This window comes from Dromiciops gliroides, chromosome 3 (genome assembly GCF_019393635.1).
Source record: "Dromiciops gliroides isolate mDroGli1 chromosome 3, mDroGli1.pri, whole genome shotgun sequence".
Lineage (NCBI taxonomy): Eukaryota > Metazoa > Chordata > Mammalia > Microbiotheria > Microbiotheriidae > Dromiciops > Dromiciops gliroides.
In genome coordinates this window covers 213,385,026-213,403,465 of record NC_057863.1, presented here as the reverse complement: position 1 = coordinate 213,403,465, position 18,440 = coordinate 213,385,026, and the positions used below count along the sequence as shown (strand labels likewise).

General features: G+C 35.8%; 1 protein-coding gene and 1 non-coding gene across 2 annotated transcripts in view; one reads left to right on the top strand and one right to left on the bottom strand.

Moving 5' to 3' along the window:
- Positions 1–18,440, bottom strand: part of CRYBG3 (crystallin beta-gamma domain containing 3) — a 144,018-nt gene that overhangs the window by 98,904 nt on the left and 26,674 nt on the right. The window lies entirely within an intron of this gene.
- LOC122752074 lies at positions 4,779–4,885 on the top strand. Its single transcript, XR_006355876.1, has one exon. It is a non-coding gene; the product is annotated as a U6 spliceosomal RNA (small nuclear RNA).

Genomic DNA, 18,440 nt, shown 5'->3' with positions numbered 1-18,440 from the left:
TGCTGCACTTCAGTTCTCCTGTCTCTCTATCTCCAACCTTTCTAATCTCGTCAGCAGCCTCCAGTCTCTCTATCTTGTCGGTCCTCATCAGCAGCCCCCTCTAATCTAACTCCCAGGTCTATATATACCTTTCTTTTCTCCACTCAAATCTCGGGGCTTTTTGCACCCACACACCAAGCTGGGACTGGGGGGGATGCTCAAGCATCCCCTGCCTCAGCACAGGCTATCCGGGATCTTTCAGATAGCTCCACCCAGGTCGGAGGGAGCTGGGGGCTTTTTTCCCCCCAGCTATCTGACCTGGCGTCTTGTACAGCCCATGGGGCTTTTTGGCTCAGCTGAAGCAGAGGGGGAGGGGCACCAGCACCTCCCACACAAAAGAGACCCTGAGGGCCTAAGGCTTTCTAATCTCAGCCCAAAGGTAGGGTCCCCAAATCAAAATAAATTTCCACAACTGGAAAGGGTGGCCAAGGAGGTTGTGTCATTGGTGAGGGCCAGATTTCAGTAATAACTAGTAGAGAGATGGAGAGGGAATGAAACTAAATTTACAGAATAATTCAGAATCATTTTGAAAAATCATCTTTGTAACCTGAGTTTCATTTAATTTAATTTGTAACTATATAAATATGTGAAGGTTTCCTCTGATAAGGGTTTGTTATTCAAGATATATAAACACAAGGGGCAGCTAGGTGGTGCAGTGGATAAAGCACCGGCCCTGGATTCGGGAGTACCTGAGTTCAAATCCAGCCTCGGACACTTGACATTTACTGGCTGTGTGACCCTGGGCAAGTCACTTAACCCTCATTGCCCAGCAAAAAACCCAAAACAAACAAACAAGATATATAAACACAAAATATACATACATACATATGTATTTATATAAAATGTTAGGATCCATTCCATAATAGAAAAGTAGTCAAAGCATATGAACAAATAATTCTCAAAAGAAGAATTATTGCATATTCACAACCACCTAAAAATGCTACCACATAACAGTCACTATTAAGAGAAATGTAGGGACAGCTAGGTGGCTCAGTGGATAAAGCACCAGCCCTGGATTCAAGAGAACCTGAGTTCAAATCCAGCCTCAGACACTTGACACTAGCTGTGTGACCCTGGGCAAGTCACTTAACCCCAAATGCCTCACCAAAACAAAAAAAAAAAAGAGAGAGAGAGAAAGAGAGAAATGTAAATCAAATGAACCCCAAGGTTTCTCTTCACACCCTGCAAATTGGCAAAGATGTCAAAAAATGGAAACAGTCAATGTTGAAGGGCTGTAGAATGATAGGCACACTAATACCGTTAATAGATCTATGGAATGGCACCATCATTTTGGAAAGCAATTTGGAATTATGAGATTAAAGTGACAAAAATGTTCAAATTACTGGTCTTACCTCAAGGAAGCCATCAATAAGAAAGGCCCCACATACACCAAAATATTTATAGCAGTAGTTTCTATGATAGCAAAGAACTAGAAACAAAGTAGATGCTCATTGACTGGAGAATGTTTAAGGAAATTGTGGTAAATGAATGTAATGGAATATTACTGCACCACAAGAAACAATGCATATGATGAATACAGAGAAACATGGAAAAATCTACATAAATTGATGTAGAATGAAATAAGCAAAGCCAATAAAACAATATATACAATATTTACAACAGTGTAAACGGAAAGAACAACCACACAACCAAAAAAAAATCAAAAGTGAATTAACAAAATTATAAAGATCAAGCAGGACTCAAATGAAGAGATGAGAGGACATCCCTAACCTGCTTCTTCGTGGAGATGGAGGGTCTAAAAGTGTTACAAATTGCATATGTATTCAGACTACTTCAATCAATTAACCAATTCTGCTGGGGGGTGGGGTCCCTCTTAAAAAATACTATTTGTTTTTATGGAATGGTTCTCTGGGAAGGGGAAAGGAAGAGATATTCAAGATAACTGTGACAGTGTAAGAAACTGAAGAAAGCAATAAAAACAGTTTAAAAAGTAAATGTGTTAAGATTATTCCTCATCACCATAAAGTATCTTTTGAACATTTCTGCTAGGTTTTTTTTAAAGATTTTGTTTTCTATTAGGTTAGAACCTGAATATAAGCTTTAAATGTCACCAAAAGGAGTTACCATTAGAAAGAACAACAGACTTGGAGTCAAATAACCTGAGACCCAGCTCTTCCATTTGTGCCAGAAGATGATTAATTTATCTTCTCTGAGCTTTAATTTTGTCATTTAAAAAAATGAGAAAAATATTTGCACTACGCACTTCCTTAAGAGTGTTATGAAAGTGTCTGGCCTACTGTGAAGCACTATATGAATGTAAGCCATTTTAATATTACTAGTCCCTATTTTGTTGTGATAATCTATTCTATACAATTCTTGTTTATCAGGGCTGCCTTTGTTAAGTGTTTTTTCCTCACAAACACAGTAACCACTTAAGGGCACTACAATTTCTTTTCAATAAAAGCATAGGTAGCTACTTTTAATTTAATACACATTTTTAAACATGGATTGATGGATATACATACAATTACAATACATTTCTGTAAAACCCTCTTATACTGCCCTATTAAAATCTTAGTTTTAATTTTTTTCTTTTTTAAAACATAAGTCAAATTCTCCCCATCTCACCAAAATATATAGCAAAACACATGAGAATAAGTAGCTATCTGTTAGGATAGAAAAGATGCTTTAAGGGCACATCTATAAATCCCCTTAGAAATCTTTACATACTCACAAAATAATCTTATGAAATAGAAGAAAATAACCTGAAAAGGTTAAGATAAAGAGAAATAAGGATATATACCTTCTCCTAAGACCGATCAATTCTCAAGATGGATTCAAAGTATTACAATTCAAGTTCAAATATTACTAAAAGATTGCCTCCAAAATGTGTTGCTACTTGAAGACGCATTCCTCTTAGAAAAAGAAGGTTGCCAGGTCCTGTGCTCTCTGCCATTTTAAATGTAACACTTAGGATCAGCCCTCAATTTACATGTGAGAGTCCCAGACAAACTAACTCAGATTCAAGATATTCTAAAGGTCTATATTACCTCAAAATCATAGTTCACAATTCCCCACTAAAGTGTTCATTTTTCCTAGTCATCCAGATGACACAAATAACAAAGCTAAAGCATTTTTGAAATAGCACAGAAATAAGAGAAATAATGAATAATAAACCATTCCCTATCCTCCATAACCTGAAATATACTCTCCCACAAATACAACGTTCATAGGAAAAGATGATACATATAGGTAACATGTGGTAAGAAAAACCTATGGCCAGGTTGTGCATATGAAGGGACAACACATGCCTCGAACTCTACAGAGCTACTGATATCTTCCAGTGATATTATCATGCTGTTCCTGCTTGTCATGCCAGCTACGTACTATTTCCTAGGGGAGCCTGCTTCCAGCTCCTGGCTTCAGCTAATCTTTAGCTGGGGTGTCCCATAACAGAGAAAGTTCTGCTCTCTCTTCTGCAAGCTTTAAAAGGCTTAATTTTTTTTTTTAAAGAAAGACAATACATTCAACAATCCAGTCATTGATAATTGGGGTGGGGGGCATGGGGCGTGCATAGTAGTTTTCCTTCCCCATACTATGAATCAGTTCTCTTAGAGCCCTGGCTGTAAGACGTAGTTCTTCTTGAAAAGAGAGGATTCCTTCCAGAAGCCAAGCTCTTTGAAATATAGAAAAATCACTATTACTATTAGAGTCCATAAGTATTAAATATAATTTTCTAACTTTCACTTTCTGCTTCCCAAGGACTCTCTTTGCCACTATCACACTTAGAGGTAGAAAGTCTGTGTGATTTAGGAGCTTAATGTAAGATTGTCAAACCTTAACCATTTAGAACAACAAGCAGCTCTTCAAAGTCACAGATTCTCTGGGTCTGAGGTGTCCCAGTTTTGTCAACTCTTAACTTTCTTTTCATCCAAATAAATACTCTATAGTTCTTCACCTCTGTCATCTCAATCTTTTATCCAAATTCTTGACTTTATTATGTACTGTACATTAAATCTGTTCAGCCAGTGAACCACTACATTCTGAACCAAACCAACAATCTACATTACAATTTAAAAATAGTAATATAAAATGCCAAGACTCCGTTTGAGGAACAGGAATCTATGACAATTTTTTCAAAGAAGTCAAGTAATTTATGACTTATTTTGTTTTTATTTTATTTTGATATGGAATTCTGAATAAAAATACTGGCCTTTTAGCTTTTGAACATATACTCCTATTAAAAAACCAACACTTTTTTTTCTCCTACTCTCCACAAAAAAATTCTTACTTCTTCCTTTCCCATTCCTTAATACTTCTGACTTGAATAACATTTTTTCTTGTTGCATTAACTATGGATTGTAAACTATCCAATTTATTTTCCAAATGTTTGTATAAGCATTTAATTAAGTGCCTCCTATATGTCAGGCACTGTGTTAAGCTCTTTAAAAATATCACCCTTGATCCTCACAAAAACCATGGGATATAGGTCCTATTATGATCCATATGTTACGGTTGAGGAAATTGAAGCAAACAGAAGTAAAATGATTTGCCCAGGGTTACACAGCTAACAAATGTCTGAGGCCATTTTTGAACTCAGAACTTCCTAACACCAGGCCCAGTGCTCCAGCCATTCTACTATCTAGCTGCCCCTATATACTATATAATGTACCAATATGTCAGCATTAGTAAATAATTTCCAAGATTAAATAGAAATGAATTAAATTGAAACACAAAATTAATAAAAGTAAATTAAAATAGTGCTTTAAAAAACTAGAGCGCTCGCTTCGGCAGCACATATACTAAAATTGGAACGGTACAGAGAAGATTAGCATGGCCCCTGCGCAAGGATGACACGCAAATTCGTGAAGCGCTCCATATTTTTTGAGAAGAATTTCAAGGCCTTTTCTAGTCTTCAAATGGCCTGGGCTAATGCCCGTCTCTTTGGCATCCGGGCAAAACGAGCCAAGGAGGCTGCAGAGCAGGATGTGGAGAAGAAGAAGTAAACAGCCTCTGAGAACTTTCAATAAAATAATACAAAATTAAAAAAAAAAACTAGAAAAAATTCTGTCCACATAATTTAAATCTGATTAGGTGGGATGTGTCAGTTGGCCAAAATAATTTGTTCATTTTGTTAACAAGTACAATGAACATACTAATAAGTCTAAAATCTTTCCATGAAGAAAGCTACCCAAGCTTTCAGCTACCCAAGAGGTATTTGAACTAAATATTCAAAAGAAAATTAAGGTTTCTTATGTATGTTTCAGTCAGTTTTTTTAACTGTCACATTCATTTGTTTTACCTCATTATTTTGTAATGATGGAACTGGAACTACAATTAACATTTATATCATTTGCTCCCCTATGGTGACCTTTCAAAAAGACTCAATAAGAACAAGAGACCTGCTATAGAGATCATACTTCAATAAGTAGACATGCCAAATTTGAGTTCTAGAACTCTACTTCCACCCCGCCCCAAGGAAGCTTCATAGGGCATTAACACAATGTGTCTCTATTGGTAGTTTATTATAATAATGATTGGAAGCTGGAAAGGTAAAGAAAGGGAGCATTCATCAGATGGATATTTTATAAGCATGTGACTGATTTTATAAATCTTATTTTTAGTTTATTGCTTTGGCACATAGAATTAATATTTTAAATTTCCACATGCACACATGCTAGCCTAGGCTATGCATCTCTGCTTAGAATAGTGGAGAAGATCAAATGCAATGCTAGGGCAAAATAACACGAAGATTATTAATAGCGCATTTTATTTTCAGATTATGTAATTTAACACCTGTAAGATCTAAGTTAGTGTCCTATAAAGCTGTTATATTTTTTTTCCTTTCTTTTTTTTTTTTTTTTTAGTGAGGCAATTGGGGTTAAGTGACTTGCCCAGGGTCACACAGCTAGTAAGTGTGTGTTACGTGTCTGAGGTCGGATTTGAACTCAGGTCCTCCTGACTCCAGGGCCGGTGCTCTATCCACTGTGCCACCTAGCTGCCCCAAAGCTGTTATATTTTAACCAATATTTTCTTAAGAAACCCATAATTTGTTCCATCTCACCTGTTTTTCTCTACTCTTTCAAATGGACTCTTCCCTGGAGTCCACAGTGTAATAATTAAAATTAAGATAGACTAAGGCACAAAGTTCTCAGCATGATCAATTTATGAATAAAGTGAAAATTTACCAATAAATAGGATCTCAGCTTCCCCAGCTAAGACCCCAAATGAGGGGGGACAGCTCTCTTTCATAGTGTTGGGGAATATGTAACAAAAACAAGACTTCATAGCTGGAGCACAAGTCATGTTTCATTTAGAGAGCTAGACATCATGAATGACGAAATCAATATGATTGGTTACAGAGCTGAATCATGGAACACAATATGATTAGTTGGAAATTGGGAATTGAGGGGCTAGCAACAACCCCCTCCTCCTTCCCTCCTGTGACTAAGAAATGTTCCTTGCTTGAGTCCACCAGCAAGGTTAGAGTTAATGGACCAGACTTCTTTGGATAACAAAACAGACATCCTTCAAAGGTAACAGATTTCCTTCACATAAGAATGGAACAGTGTTTAACAAAAGAATTAGATTTCTAAACTTAATTCATTACAAGACAGCTGGATTTCTGAGACAAAGAATTATGAATTAGGCATTCAAGATGAAATCAATTAACTGTAAGAAGGATCAATAAAAAAGACAGAATCAATCTGATTATTTCAATAGGCAGTTAGATGATGCTGTGAATAAAACACTGGGTCTGGAATCAGACATTTAGTACCTGTATGACCTTGGGCAAGTTACTTAACCTCTGTTTGCCTCAGGCTCCTCTTCTATAAAATGGAGATAATAATAGCACCTACATCCCATGGGATGTATCCAGAACATAGTAAGTACTATATAAATTCTAGCTATTATTGGCTATTATTATTATAATATGATCAAAAATCTTTTGCCCTGAAAACATTTCATGCCCATTATCAATTTTCATACCTTTGATCTTTTAATTCCCTTGAACATATAATGCTCTGCCATCTCTTAAATATTCAAAATCCAACACAGTACTCTAGAAAGGATTCTGAATTTGGTATCAGGAGACCCAGCTTTACCATCAGTGTTACCTGGGCAAATCTTCTAAGCTCACTAGATCTCAGTTTCCTCATCCATAAAATGAGCATCACAAACTCAAATGAGCTTAAAGGCCCTCCCTGCTCAAAAGCTGTGATCCCATCTATTTGTCGAAGGTTCATTCAGTTCAAGGGCCATATTTCTTTCTCATTTTGTTAGTTTTACTGATTTTTGTTTTTCCATTACCATCTTTTCTGGATAAAAACCATCTATGAACCTTTTATTATTCAGTTGTGGCCAACTCAAAAGGAAATTGGAACATTGCTTCATCTTTTTTTCTGAGGCTAAGATTGGTCAATGTAAGTTCAGCTTTAACTTGGCTTCATTTTATTATCCTTTCAGTTTATATAACTCTAGTTACTTTGTGTCATTGTTCTCCTACATCTGCTTACTAATTTACTTTAATCCATATAAAATTTCCCATTTTTCTGAATATTCAATATCTGTCATTTCTTACAGTTAAATGCTGCTTTATGTTCATATGCCACAATTTGTTTAGCCATTATCCAACTAAGGGTGTCATCTTCGTTTCTTGTTACTACATTGTATTGCTATAAATATTTTGGCAACTTTAAGACCTCCTTTTTGTCTTCAACCTTTACCATACACATATGCAACAATGGGATGTCTGGGTCATACAACATGAACAATTTAGTCAATTTTCTCATCTAATTTCCAAAATATTTTCCAGAATGATTAACTCAATTAAAACCACAGCTTTACCCTACAGTGTATTAGTGTACCTATTTTGTCAAACACCTAATACTGGCTGAGAAACTGTCTTTTTCATCCTTAACAATTTGGTGGGTGTGAAGTGAAACCTTAGAGAAATTTTCATTTTCATTTTTTTATTATCAGTGACATGGATTATGTTTTTGTATGGCTATTGCTATTTTACAATTCTTCTTCTGAAAAATTCAAATTCCTTGACTACCATGAAGATGGAAATATGCAACATGGAATAGTTGAGTACTTGACTTAATATCAGGATGATTCGTATACAAATTTATAAACTCAGCCTCAGTTTATAAAATGAGCATAATACTATACCTGTAATACCTCATGGAGTTTTTGTGGCTCTAGTATATAAAACCCTTTGTAAATTTTAAAGGACAATGTAAATATCAGTTGATATTATGAAGCCTTCCTTCAGCACTATAGTTCACATCGTTCTCTATCTTCTCTTAATTCCTATATCCCTTATAGTCTGTTTCACATAACAGGGGATTGAGACTAGATTAACAGTGTGCTGGAGTCACCTCTATCTGTTTTGAGAAAATATAAATAGTTAAATTTTCAGTGTGAGCCTTTATACCTCAGAAATTGGTAATTACTATCAATCAAGTCTTGATTCAATTTTGTTTGTTTAGACTTAAGAAAAGGTTAATAATGAAAATCAAACTTGGAAGTGTGTATAGATTTAAATTTAAAGATATATACACTTTTCTTTCCCAAGAGCTCCCTTATTAAACATTTACTAGCACACCTCTATGTTACTCTATAAATATCGCTTGAATTCAGCAGGAATGCAGTAGAAAGCTCAGGGAATGAAGTAATCACCAGACCAGAGGTTTGGGGACAGTAGGCTAATAATAATAATACTAATAATGACAACTGGCATTTAAGTAGCACTTTAAGGTTTGAGCCTCACAACACTCCTGGACTAGACCTCTGATTTCACTGGTACAGGCAACTCCAAGTGATATCTTCTATCAATGCTGCTGAGCATCTCCTCTGCAAACAGTAGTCTTAAATTGCCTGGTGCACAAAGAAGTCATGTGACTTAAAAAGGGTCACACAGCCAATATGCTTCTGAGAAGAGACTGGAACCCAGGTTTTCCTGGCTCTGAGGTCAGCTCTCTATCCACTACATCATGCCATCTCTCCTAATACACAATATATCACTTAATTCTATTTTTTCCCCCTCACAGTGTTTGAGAAGCCATGTTATAGTAGATAGATTTGCAATATGATAGAAACCTAGGAACAACAATTTTTGAAAGGGAGATATAAAATACCAAGACAAAATAAATCAATGTCATAGAATTCAATATTAATATTGAAATCAATATAATACCTTTATCAAAATATGCATCTTTTGGAAAATGATTATGACAGTAGGGGAAAAGGGAAGAATATCGATCCTGCAGTATTAGGGGTTTGGGGATGCTTTTAATTCTTTAAGAAATTAATTTCTTAATTACCATATTTTAAAAATTGTAACATGGAATTCACACTTTCAACTGATCTTTGGTTTACATGATGTTTTGATTCTTCTGAGACCAGAACTCCATTATTTATAGCCATAGCCTTACAAGAAGAATACTACTACTATTTCTAAATCTAGATTTATCTGCTGACATTCATTAATTCATTTATTTACTTACTTACCTCAGAGCAGTTCAGGATTGTTGAAAGCCTCGAACCATGGCTAAGATGCAGCACAGCCTTGTTCTAGTCAATTCTGGTCCCATTTACAGTATCCATCCAAAATACATATAAATGGATCAACTCACTGTGCCATGCATTGAACTAAATATCATGGCCCAAAGAATAGGTGAATTCATACCAAGATGAAAACATTACAAACATCATGAAACATTAAAATGTTTCAATAAAAAATTCACATGCAAACACATAGGCCATTCAGCAAGAGTTTCCTCTTATCCCTCCTCACCTCACTCACTCAGATGCCTTCCACTGCTACCTCCTCCTTCACCTTTGTCTCACATGAAGAGGCAGCCCCTCTCCTTGACAAGGCAAACAAAGCCCTCTACGTGCACAAATGGTACCATTCCATCCTGTCTTCTTCAGATTGCCCCATTCTTTCAATTATCTTCAATCTCTCCTTGTCTATTGGCTGCTACTCTACTGCCTATAAACACAACTACATCTCCTTCATCTCTGAAAAACCCTCACTTCATCCATCCCCACTACCATCTTTATGAAATTATCCTGTATGTATCTTACATATCTTGTTTTATGTAATTATCTGCATGTTATCTCCCCCATCATTAAACTGTGTGTTCTTTGAAAGCTGGGACTGTTTTACAATTTTGAGGCTGGCTTCTTCCTTCTTTCTTTGCATCCCCAGTGCTTAGCATAGGACTTGGCACAAAGCAGATGCTTTCAAAATGCTTGCTGTCATGATTTTTTTTCCCCATTTAAGGCACTGGCCTTTATTGCCATTGTATTTTCTTTAAGTCTTTCTATTACAAATCTGAGAATGGCCCCTTTCAAATTTGTTTTTCAAACAAAACTTACCCAAGTTTCACATGAAGGTTTTTTCCCCCAAGATGATCATGATATTACTTTACAATCTTTACATGAATTTCTTTTAGATATCTCAACTAGGGGCAACTAGGTGGCACAGTGGATTAAGCACAGGCCCTGAATTCAGGAGGACCTGAGTTCAAATCTGGCCTCAAACACTTGACATTTCCTAGCTGTATGACCCTGGGCAAGTCACTTAACCTTCATTGCCCCACAAAAACAAAAATACTCTAGATATCTCAACTACTTTAATGTAAACAAGGCAACATTTCTATCCAAAAAATGAAGTTGTATGACAAATTGTTCTTTACAGGATATTTTATTCCTTCTTTATTTTTAATTTCAAATCTGAAAATTCAATATAGAAAAATAACATTTTTTATTTTCAAAGTTTGGGGTTCGGGGTTAGAATTTCATTGCTGTTGTCCTTTGGTTTTGTTCTGTTTTGCCTGCTCTGTAATTTCATCTCTGTAGGCAACTCCAAGTATGGTAATTTCCTCTGCAAGTGGCAGACTAATATCTGTTCTACAATGTATAGTTTAAGAGATTTACCAAGGACACTAAGATTTTAAGATACAGTTTCTGTCAAAGGCAGATATTTGAACCCAGTACATTAAGGCCAGTACTCTAACTCTAATTACAACAAGCTGCCTTTTATAGTTAGTCTTTTATATCCACTCTTAGCTTAGACAAATTACATTTTAAAGTGAACTAAAAGCAAATCAATTTAGTTGCTTCAATAATAGTCAGTTGGGGACAGCTAGGTGGCACAGTGGATTAGAGCACCAGCCCTGGAGTCAGGAGGACCTGAGTTCAAATCCACCTCAGACACTTGATACTTACTAGCTGTGTGACCTTGGGCAAGTCATTTAACCCTCATTGCCCAACCAAAAAACAAAACAAAAACAATTAAATAATTAATAAGAGTCAACAAATATTATTATGGGTCTACTATATGTGTCTATATCTATCTCTCTATATATATCTATAGAGCTACAGCTTTAGAGATAGCTACAAAGAGAGATATGTCAATATCTAGCTATCTCTATAACTATTTCTATATCTAGCCACATACATACACAGGAGCTCATAGTCAACTGAAGAAGAAAACATATAAACAACTATATACAAATTAGAATAAATTGGGGATAATTTTTTAAAACTTAAAAATTCCTTACTGAGGAATTAAAAACATGTCTACTATTACACCTTAAATACTACATGCTACGAGGTTGTTTTTTTAAAGGAAAGACATTTTTTTTCTTTTGGTAAGGCAACTGGGGTTAAGTGACTTTCCCAGGGTCACCCAGCTAGTAAGTGTCAAGTGTCTGAGGTTGGATTTGAACTCAGGTCCTGAATCCAGGGCCGGTGCTCCATCCACTGTGCCACCTAGCTGCCCCAAAATTTCACCCAGTTTCTTTCTTTCTTTCATTCTTTCTTTCTTTTTTTCTTTGGTGAGACAATTGGGGTTGTGACATGCCCAGGGTCACAGCTAGTATCTGATGATGGATTTGAACTCACGTCCCCCTGAATCCAGGGCCAGTGCTCTATCTACTATGCCACCTAGCTGCAAGACTTATTAATTTTAAAGGAAAAACATATCCAATTCATGATCTACCTTTGTGGTAAATATAGTAGACTCATTTTCATAGTTCAGTCTTTGTCTATGATCAAATTCATGATATTGAAGTATATGAATGATTATTGTGCATTTAAAAGGTATTAAATGTATTCTACTCTAACTCTTCCTACATGTTGCCCTGGGAAAGAAAAAAGGAAACCCATAGCAACTAGAAATACCTAAATTTACATAAAAAATGAGGGCTAAAATTGAAAGGTAGGATCCAAAGGTGGAACCAGAGCCACATTAAAACTAGGTATTACTAAAACAAAACAAAAAAATAGGCTGCTATCTATAAGGATGATGAAAAGGGCCACTGCTAATTTTGAAAATTCCAAGGTAAAGTGTAACAATGGATGATAATGTCCCATAGATATGGTCTTTACCTTGGCAACAATTATTTGATTTAGGAAGTATTAAAATATACAGGGTTTCATTAAAAATGTTTTGATATCCCTTCACAAAGATTTTATTCAGACTGTTATATCATTGTGTAGCGGTGACTCTAGGTTTCTGCAAGTGCTACCAGTGGAAAGACGTCAAGAGGTTTGAGCTAGAAGATCTCTACCTTCTCTTTTAGTTCTAAATCCTGACACTTTCCTCCCTCACTTTTCTACCCTCCCACATTCTAGCCTAGAAATTTTTGTTGTTGTTGAGTCGTGTCCAATTTTTCCTGACCCCATTTAGGGTTTTCTTGGCAAAGATACTGAAGTGGTTTGCTATTTCCTTCTCTAGCTCATTTTACAGATGAGGAACTGAGGCAAACAGGGTTAAATGACTTGCCCAGGGTCACACATTTGATAAGTGCCTCAGGCCAGATTTGAATTTAGGTCTTTACTCCAAGCCTAGCAAGTTTATCCATTGTGGCGCCTAGGTGTCCAGCCTAAGGATAAAAAAAGTAAACTACCATTTGGCCTAGAGTACGAAATTTCTAACTATGCTAGCACTGTTAATGGACAATTGGAAGGTTTCTTGTTGATGAATAGTAGAAGAAATGATACATTCTTAATTAGGTATCCTTTCACAATCTGCTGGTTTTAAGTTATTCCAATATGCAATAAGACTTCATTTATTAGGGAAGGGCATATTCTATATAATGACTTTTCTACATAAAAAAGTTTTATTTTATGTTATACATGATTGTTAGAATTTTTCTAAAATCAGAGATGTGGTCAACAGAAAGAGTAGAACAGTCATTTTCACTGTAACTCCTCCAACTCAATAACCTTGGTGGGGAAACGCATTTAAGTGCCCAAACTATAATAATTGAAATAGAGTCAATAAGAAAACACAGTTACAAAAGGTCAAAGTACAGCGGTCTAAACTTAGAGCTATTTCAAGCTCTCACTTTCCTTCCCCACTCTATCCTTATCTCACCCATTGGGTTAGGTGCAGTCAGTGCAAAGAACCCTTTATACTGATTGTTACTAAATCGTGTATGATTCTGGTTGAGAATCTTCAGTACCTGAATACTTTCATTCTGGCTTCTTATAAAAATTTTTTTTCTTTGACTCGACAGTTCTAGATGTTGGCTATCATGTGCCTGGGGATTTTTTTGGGGGGATTTCTCTTAGTAGGTAATTGGTGGATCTCCGCGCCCTCCCCACCCCCACCACCCTGCCCCAGCCCAGCCCAATTTTTACTTTGTCCTTTTGTTCTAAGAGATCTGAGCCATTTTCTTTTAAGATTTCTTTAAATATGATGTCTAGGTTCTTTTTTTTTTCTTTTTTCGTAATGGAATTTAGATAGTCCAATGATTCATAATTTCTTGCTCCTTGCTCCTTGATTTTGAAATCAGGCTTTTCCTCCCCTTAATATATCTTACATTTTCTTTCTGTTTTTTTTCTTCTTTTTAAATCTGTTGACTTGACTTTAATATTTCTTGATGCCTGATGAAGTCATATGCTTCTATTAAGTCCATCCTAATTTTTAGGAGCTTGTTGCCAGGGCAAGGTTTTATACATTTCGGGCTAAACTGAGAATTACTTGTCCAATTCTTTCTTCCATAGCTCTTATTTCTTACGTGCCTACAATTTACATACATTTTTTTTCATAAAGCATTCTTATTTCATTCGTAAAAATATTTCTTTACTATTTTTTTGAACCCTTGCTTAATCTTTTCCAGGAATTCTAATTGAATTTTGCCCAAGCCATGTTCTTCTTTGAAGCTTTGCCTAAAGACATTTTGAGGTCATTCTCCTTTTCTGTGCTTCTGTCTTGAGTATCCCTGCCACTATCACAGCTCCTTATGGTGGATTTCTTTTTTTGTTAGCTTGTTCTTCCAGACTACTTCTTGACTTTAGATTTTGTTAGGCCTGAGGGTGGCGACACTTCTTGAGGAAAAGTGTAGGTTGGTATTGATGCTATTTTCTTGGAACATTGAGTGTTATGTCATTCCAAGTTCTCAGGGACAGGCTGAGGTCCAACAAACTTTCAGTACTCCCAAAGCAGTCTGATCCAGGGAAAATTCTACTTCCTCCCCCACCCCCACCCCCCTCAAGTTCTGCATGTTCCTGACCCTGGGGTTTGGTCTGAGCAACAGAATCCGGCTGCTAGACTCGGTTTCTATCAGCCAACTAGAAAGCTCTTTTGGTTCTTCTTCATTTGTTTCAGTCATATCCAACTCTTCACAGTCCCATGTCGGGTTTTCTTGGCAGAGATACTGGAGTGGTTGGCCATTTCCTTCTTCACTCAATTTTACAGATGAGGCAACTGAGGTAAACAGGGTGAAGTGACTTGCCCTGGGCCACACAGCTAGTGAAAGTGTCTGAGGACATTTTTGAACTCAGTTCTTCCTCACTCCACACATGACACTCTATCCACTGAGCTACCCAGCTGCCTTTTTTGGGGTTCAGAGTGACATAATAGTAGGTCTCCCATTGGTCTGGGCTCCCTGCTTTGGTTATTCCTCTGCAGATTGGACTAGATGTTAGAACTCAGGCTCTGAGCCACACAACAGCTGCTTGCTACACTTCTTCCTTTTCTTGGTATGCCACTCAGGGCCTCCATATCCAGGAACTCCACTCCTGGGCAAAGGCCCCCTCCACAATCTATTCAGGATCCATGACCAAGAACCAAGTCATAATGAAAACAGATGCCATTTAGCACCTTTTCTCTGCCATCGTGCATTGGTAAGGGTCTGGAGGTGACCAGATAAGCATCTGGAGCTTCCTCTACCAAAGGTGTACAACTTCTCCCAGTGTGCTGTAGTGCTCTGTGAATAGTACCTCCTGGCCAGAGCCCCATCCCCAGTGTATTCCAGTATCTTTGTCAGTCTCCCTATGCAAACCTGGGCCAGACCAAGGATTCACTGTGACTTTTTCTAGATTTCTCCATCAGTATTCAGTCTGGTGCATTTTCTAGTTCCATTTCGTGCTCTGTGGAGGGGAGTTTGGTTGCATTGCTTCCTTTCTACTTCTCAAACTCCAGAACACTTAAAGAAAGAAATATAACTTGCAAAAAAAGCTAATGAGGTAGAAATTAGATCAGAAATCATAGTACTCAATGTCAAAATGAGACAAAATAATTGAGAGCAGATAACAGAGAACATACTCAAAGTAGTAGAGGCTTTTAAAGAGACATAGATTTTTTTTTTTTGCAGGGCAATGAGGGTTAAGCGACTTGCCCAGGGTCACACAGCTATTAAGTGTCAAGTGTCGAGGCTGGATTTGAACTTAGGTCCTCCTGAATCCAAGGCCAGTGCTTTATCCACTGTGCCACCTAGCTGCCCCAAGCCATAGATTTATTGTTCAAAAATATACAAGAAAAAATTTGTAAAAAAGTAAAAAGACAACAACACTTAACACAAGTTCTACATATCCAAAATATCTGACCTTAAAAACCGGATATACATAAAATTTAATAATTATAGGTCTCCCAAAAATGATAACTTTACAAACCTGAATTTCATCCAAGTAAACTGCATAGAAAATTTAAATACAGACAATAAAGCACTGATCAATTTAATTCATATCATCACCAGAGGAAAAACCTAATATTTAAAATAATTTGTTACATTTTGGAATTTAAAAGTCAAACAAATTTTATAATCAACCATGAAAAAGGCCTTCAACTTTATGGTAATGTTATTTTGAATAGTTCAAGATTGCTCTATAGCCATCAAAAGATCAAGAGACATTGAAATACAATATTTCAAAAAACAAGGGATGTTTCAACATTAAGAAAAAATTAACACAATCACATTAAGAACAAAAACAAAACGTATTATTTCTTTTAAAAAGCAACTAAAAAGCATAACCACAAAAAGTTAATTTTAATGTGATAAAATGTACATATTTACAACAAAAAACTAGCATTACTTGCAAAGGAGAAGCACTAGAAACTTCCCCAATAAATAGAGGAATAAAGCAAGGATGCCACTTAACTTCCTTACTATTTGACATAGTTCTAGAAATGTTAACAATATCAATAAGATAAGAGAAAGTAATTAAAGGCAATCATTGGCAAAGAGGAGACAAAATAATCCCTATTAAAAAATAGTTTATTGGGACAGCTAGGTGGCGCAGTGGATAGAGCACCAGCCCTGGATTCAGGAGGACCTGAGTTTAAATCCAGCCTCAGACACTTGACACTTACTAGCTGTGTGACCCTGGGCAAGTCACTTAACCCCAATTGGCTCACCAAAAAAAAAAAAAAAAGATAGTTTATTTAGAATACACCATAGAATCAAGCAAAAAAAGATACCGAAGACAATTACTGAATAATCCCACAAAATCTAAAGCAATTCTGTATATCAATAAGAAAAAACAAAAGGAAATGATAGAAAATAGCATTCAAAATGCACAAAATATCTAAGTCCATTTGCAGACACATGAGAAACATATAATTATAATTCTAAGATACTTCCTTACAGAAATAATAGAAGAAAACAAAGGGATATTTGTTGCTTGTGGTTGGACTACAACAATACTGTACAAATAATGAAACTACTTAAATCAATTTATAAATTCAGTGCTGGATCAACTGGACTACAGTTAGGTCCCAATTAGTACAAATAATAAATCCCCTGAAATATCCACATGTTCAAATTCATATTATTTGAAGTTATAATTATGTAAAACAAGGTAATTGGTTCCAGACTAATGGATAGATACAGTGTGAATTTGAATAAAACAACAAAGGGATTCATTATTTGCACTATCTAGACCTAATTTTAAAACCAACATGTTATTGTATAGAGCTATGCAAAAAATTAACAAAATTAATTTGGAGGAACAGAGTGCTCAGGCCAGCCACCTCTTCACTTCTCACCAGGCTTACAATCCAGGTCCTCCATCATAGCCCAAACCTGGTTGCCTTCCTCCCTGATCCCCTTCAGCTTCCTTTTGTTATCTCTCCCCATTAGAATACAAACTCCTTGAAGGGCAGGGACCATTCATTTTTTCTTTTTTTTTTTTTTTTTAAACATTCCCAGTGCTTAGTACAGTGCCTGGCACACACCTAATAAATGCTTGTGGCCTTTCTAGACTTCAAACTATACTATGAAGTATTAATCATTAAAATTATTTGGCATTGATTAAAAATAGAAAAGTAGATCAATAGAACCAACTATACAACCAAGAGTTAGAAACAGTCCAACTCAATAGCTCAGTGTTTGATAAACCAAAGAATATAAATTATTTGGGAAAGAATCAAGTAAACCAGAAAATACTTGGGCAAAAAAAAAGGTTTAGAAAAGCATATATCATATATTTTAAAAATAAGTTTTGAGTGGATATGTGACTTAAATATAAAAAGTTCTATCATTAAAAAAAATGTAAGAAACAGAAGGAGGTACCTTCCACAACTATGACTCAGAGAAGAATTCATAACTAAATATGTGATAAAGTAGATGATTAAATAGACAATTTTGATTGCATTGAACTGAAAAACTTTGCATGAATTAATACAGCTAGGATAATACAAGAGGAAATTGTCAATTGAGTGGGAAAATCACTGCATCAAATATTACATAAAGGTCTGATATGTGAGATATGTAATAAATAACAAAAATATAAAAGAACCATAGCTATTCCCATATGAAGTTGTCAAAATCAGAATAACGTAATTATTAAGAAAATTACTATTAAGAGAAAAGCAAATTAAACCTCTATGGTTTCACTTCACATGTAGCAAACTGATGAAGATGATCAAATAGTCAATATAGCAAGGACTGGAAAGACAGAACATTATTTCACTGTTGGTGGAACTGTGAATTGGTGCAAACATTCTGAAACACTATTTGGAATTATGTAAGAAAAGTGACTAAGCAAGCAGATTCAGGAAAACTGTATACACAATTAAAACAACAGTATTAATTAAAAGAAAAATAAACAAAAACCTTAACATTTTGAAATTATAATTAGTCACAGTGGCCCTGTAGAATAGATGAAATGTTTGCTTCTGTCCAGTTCCTCTGTCC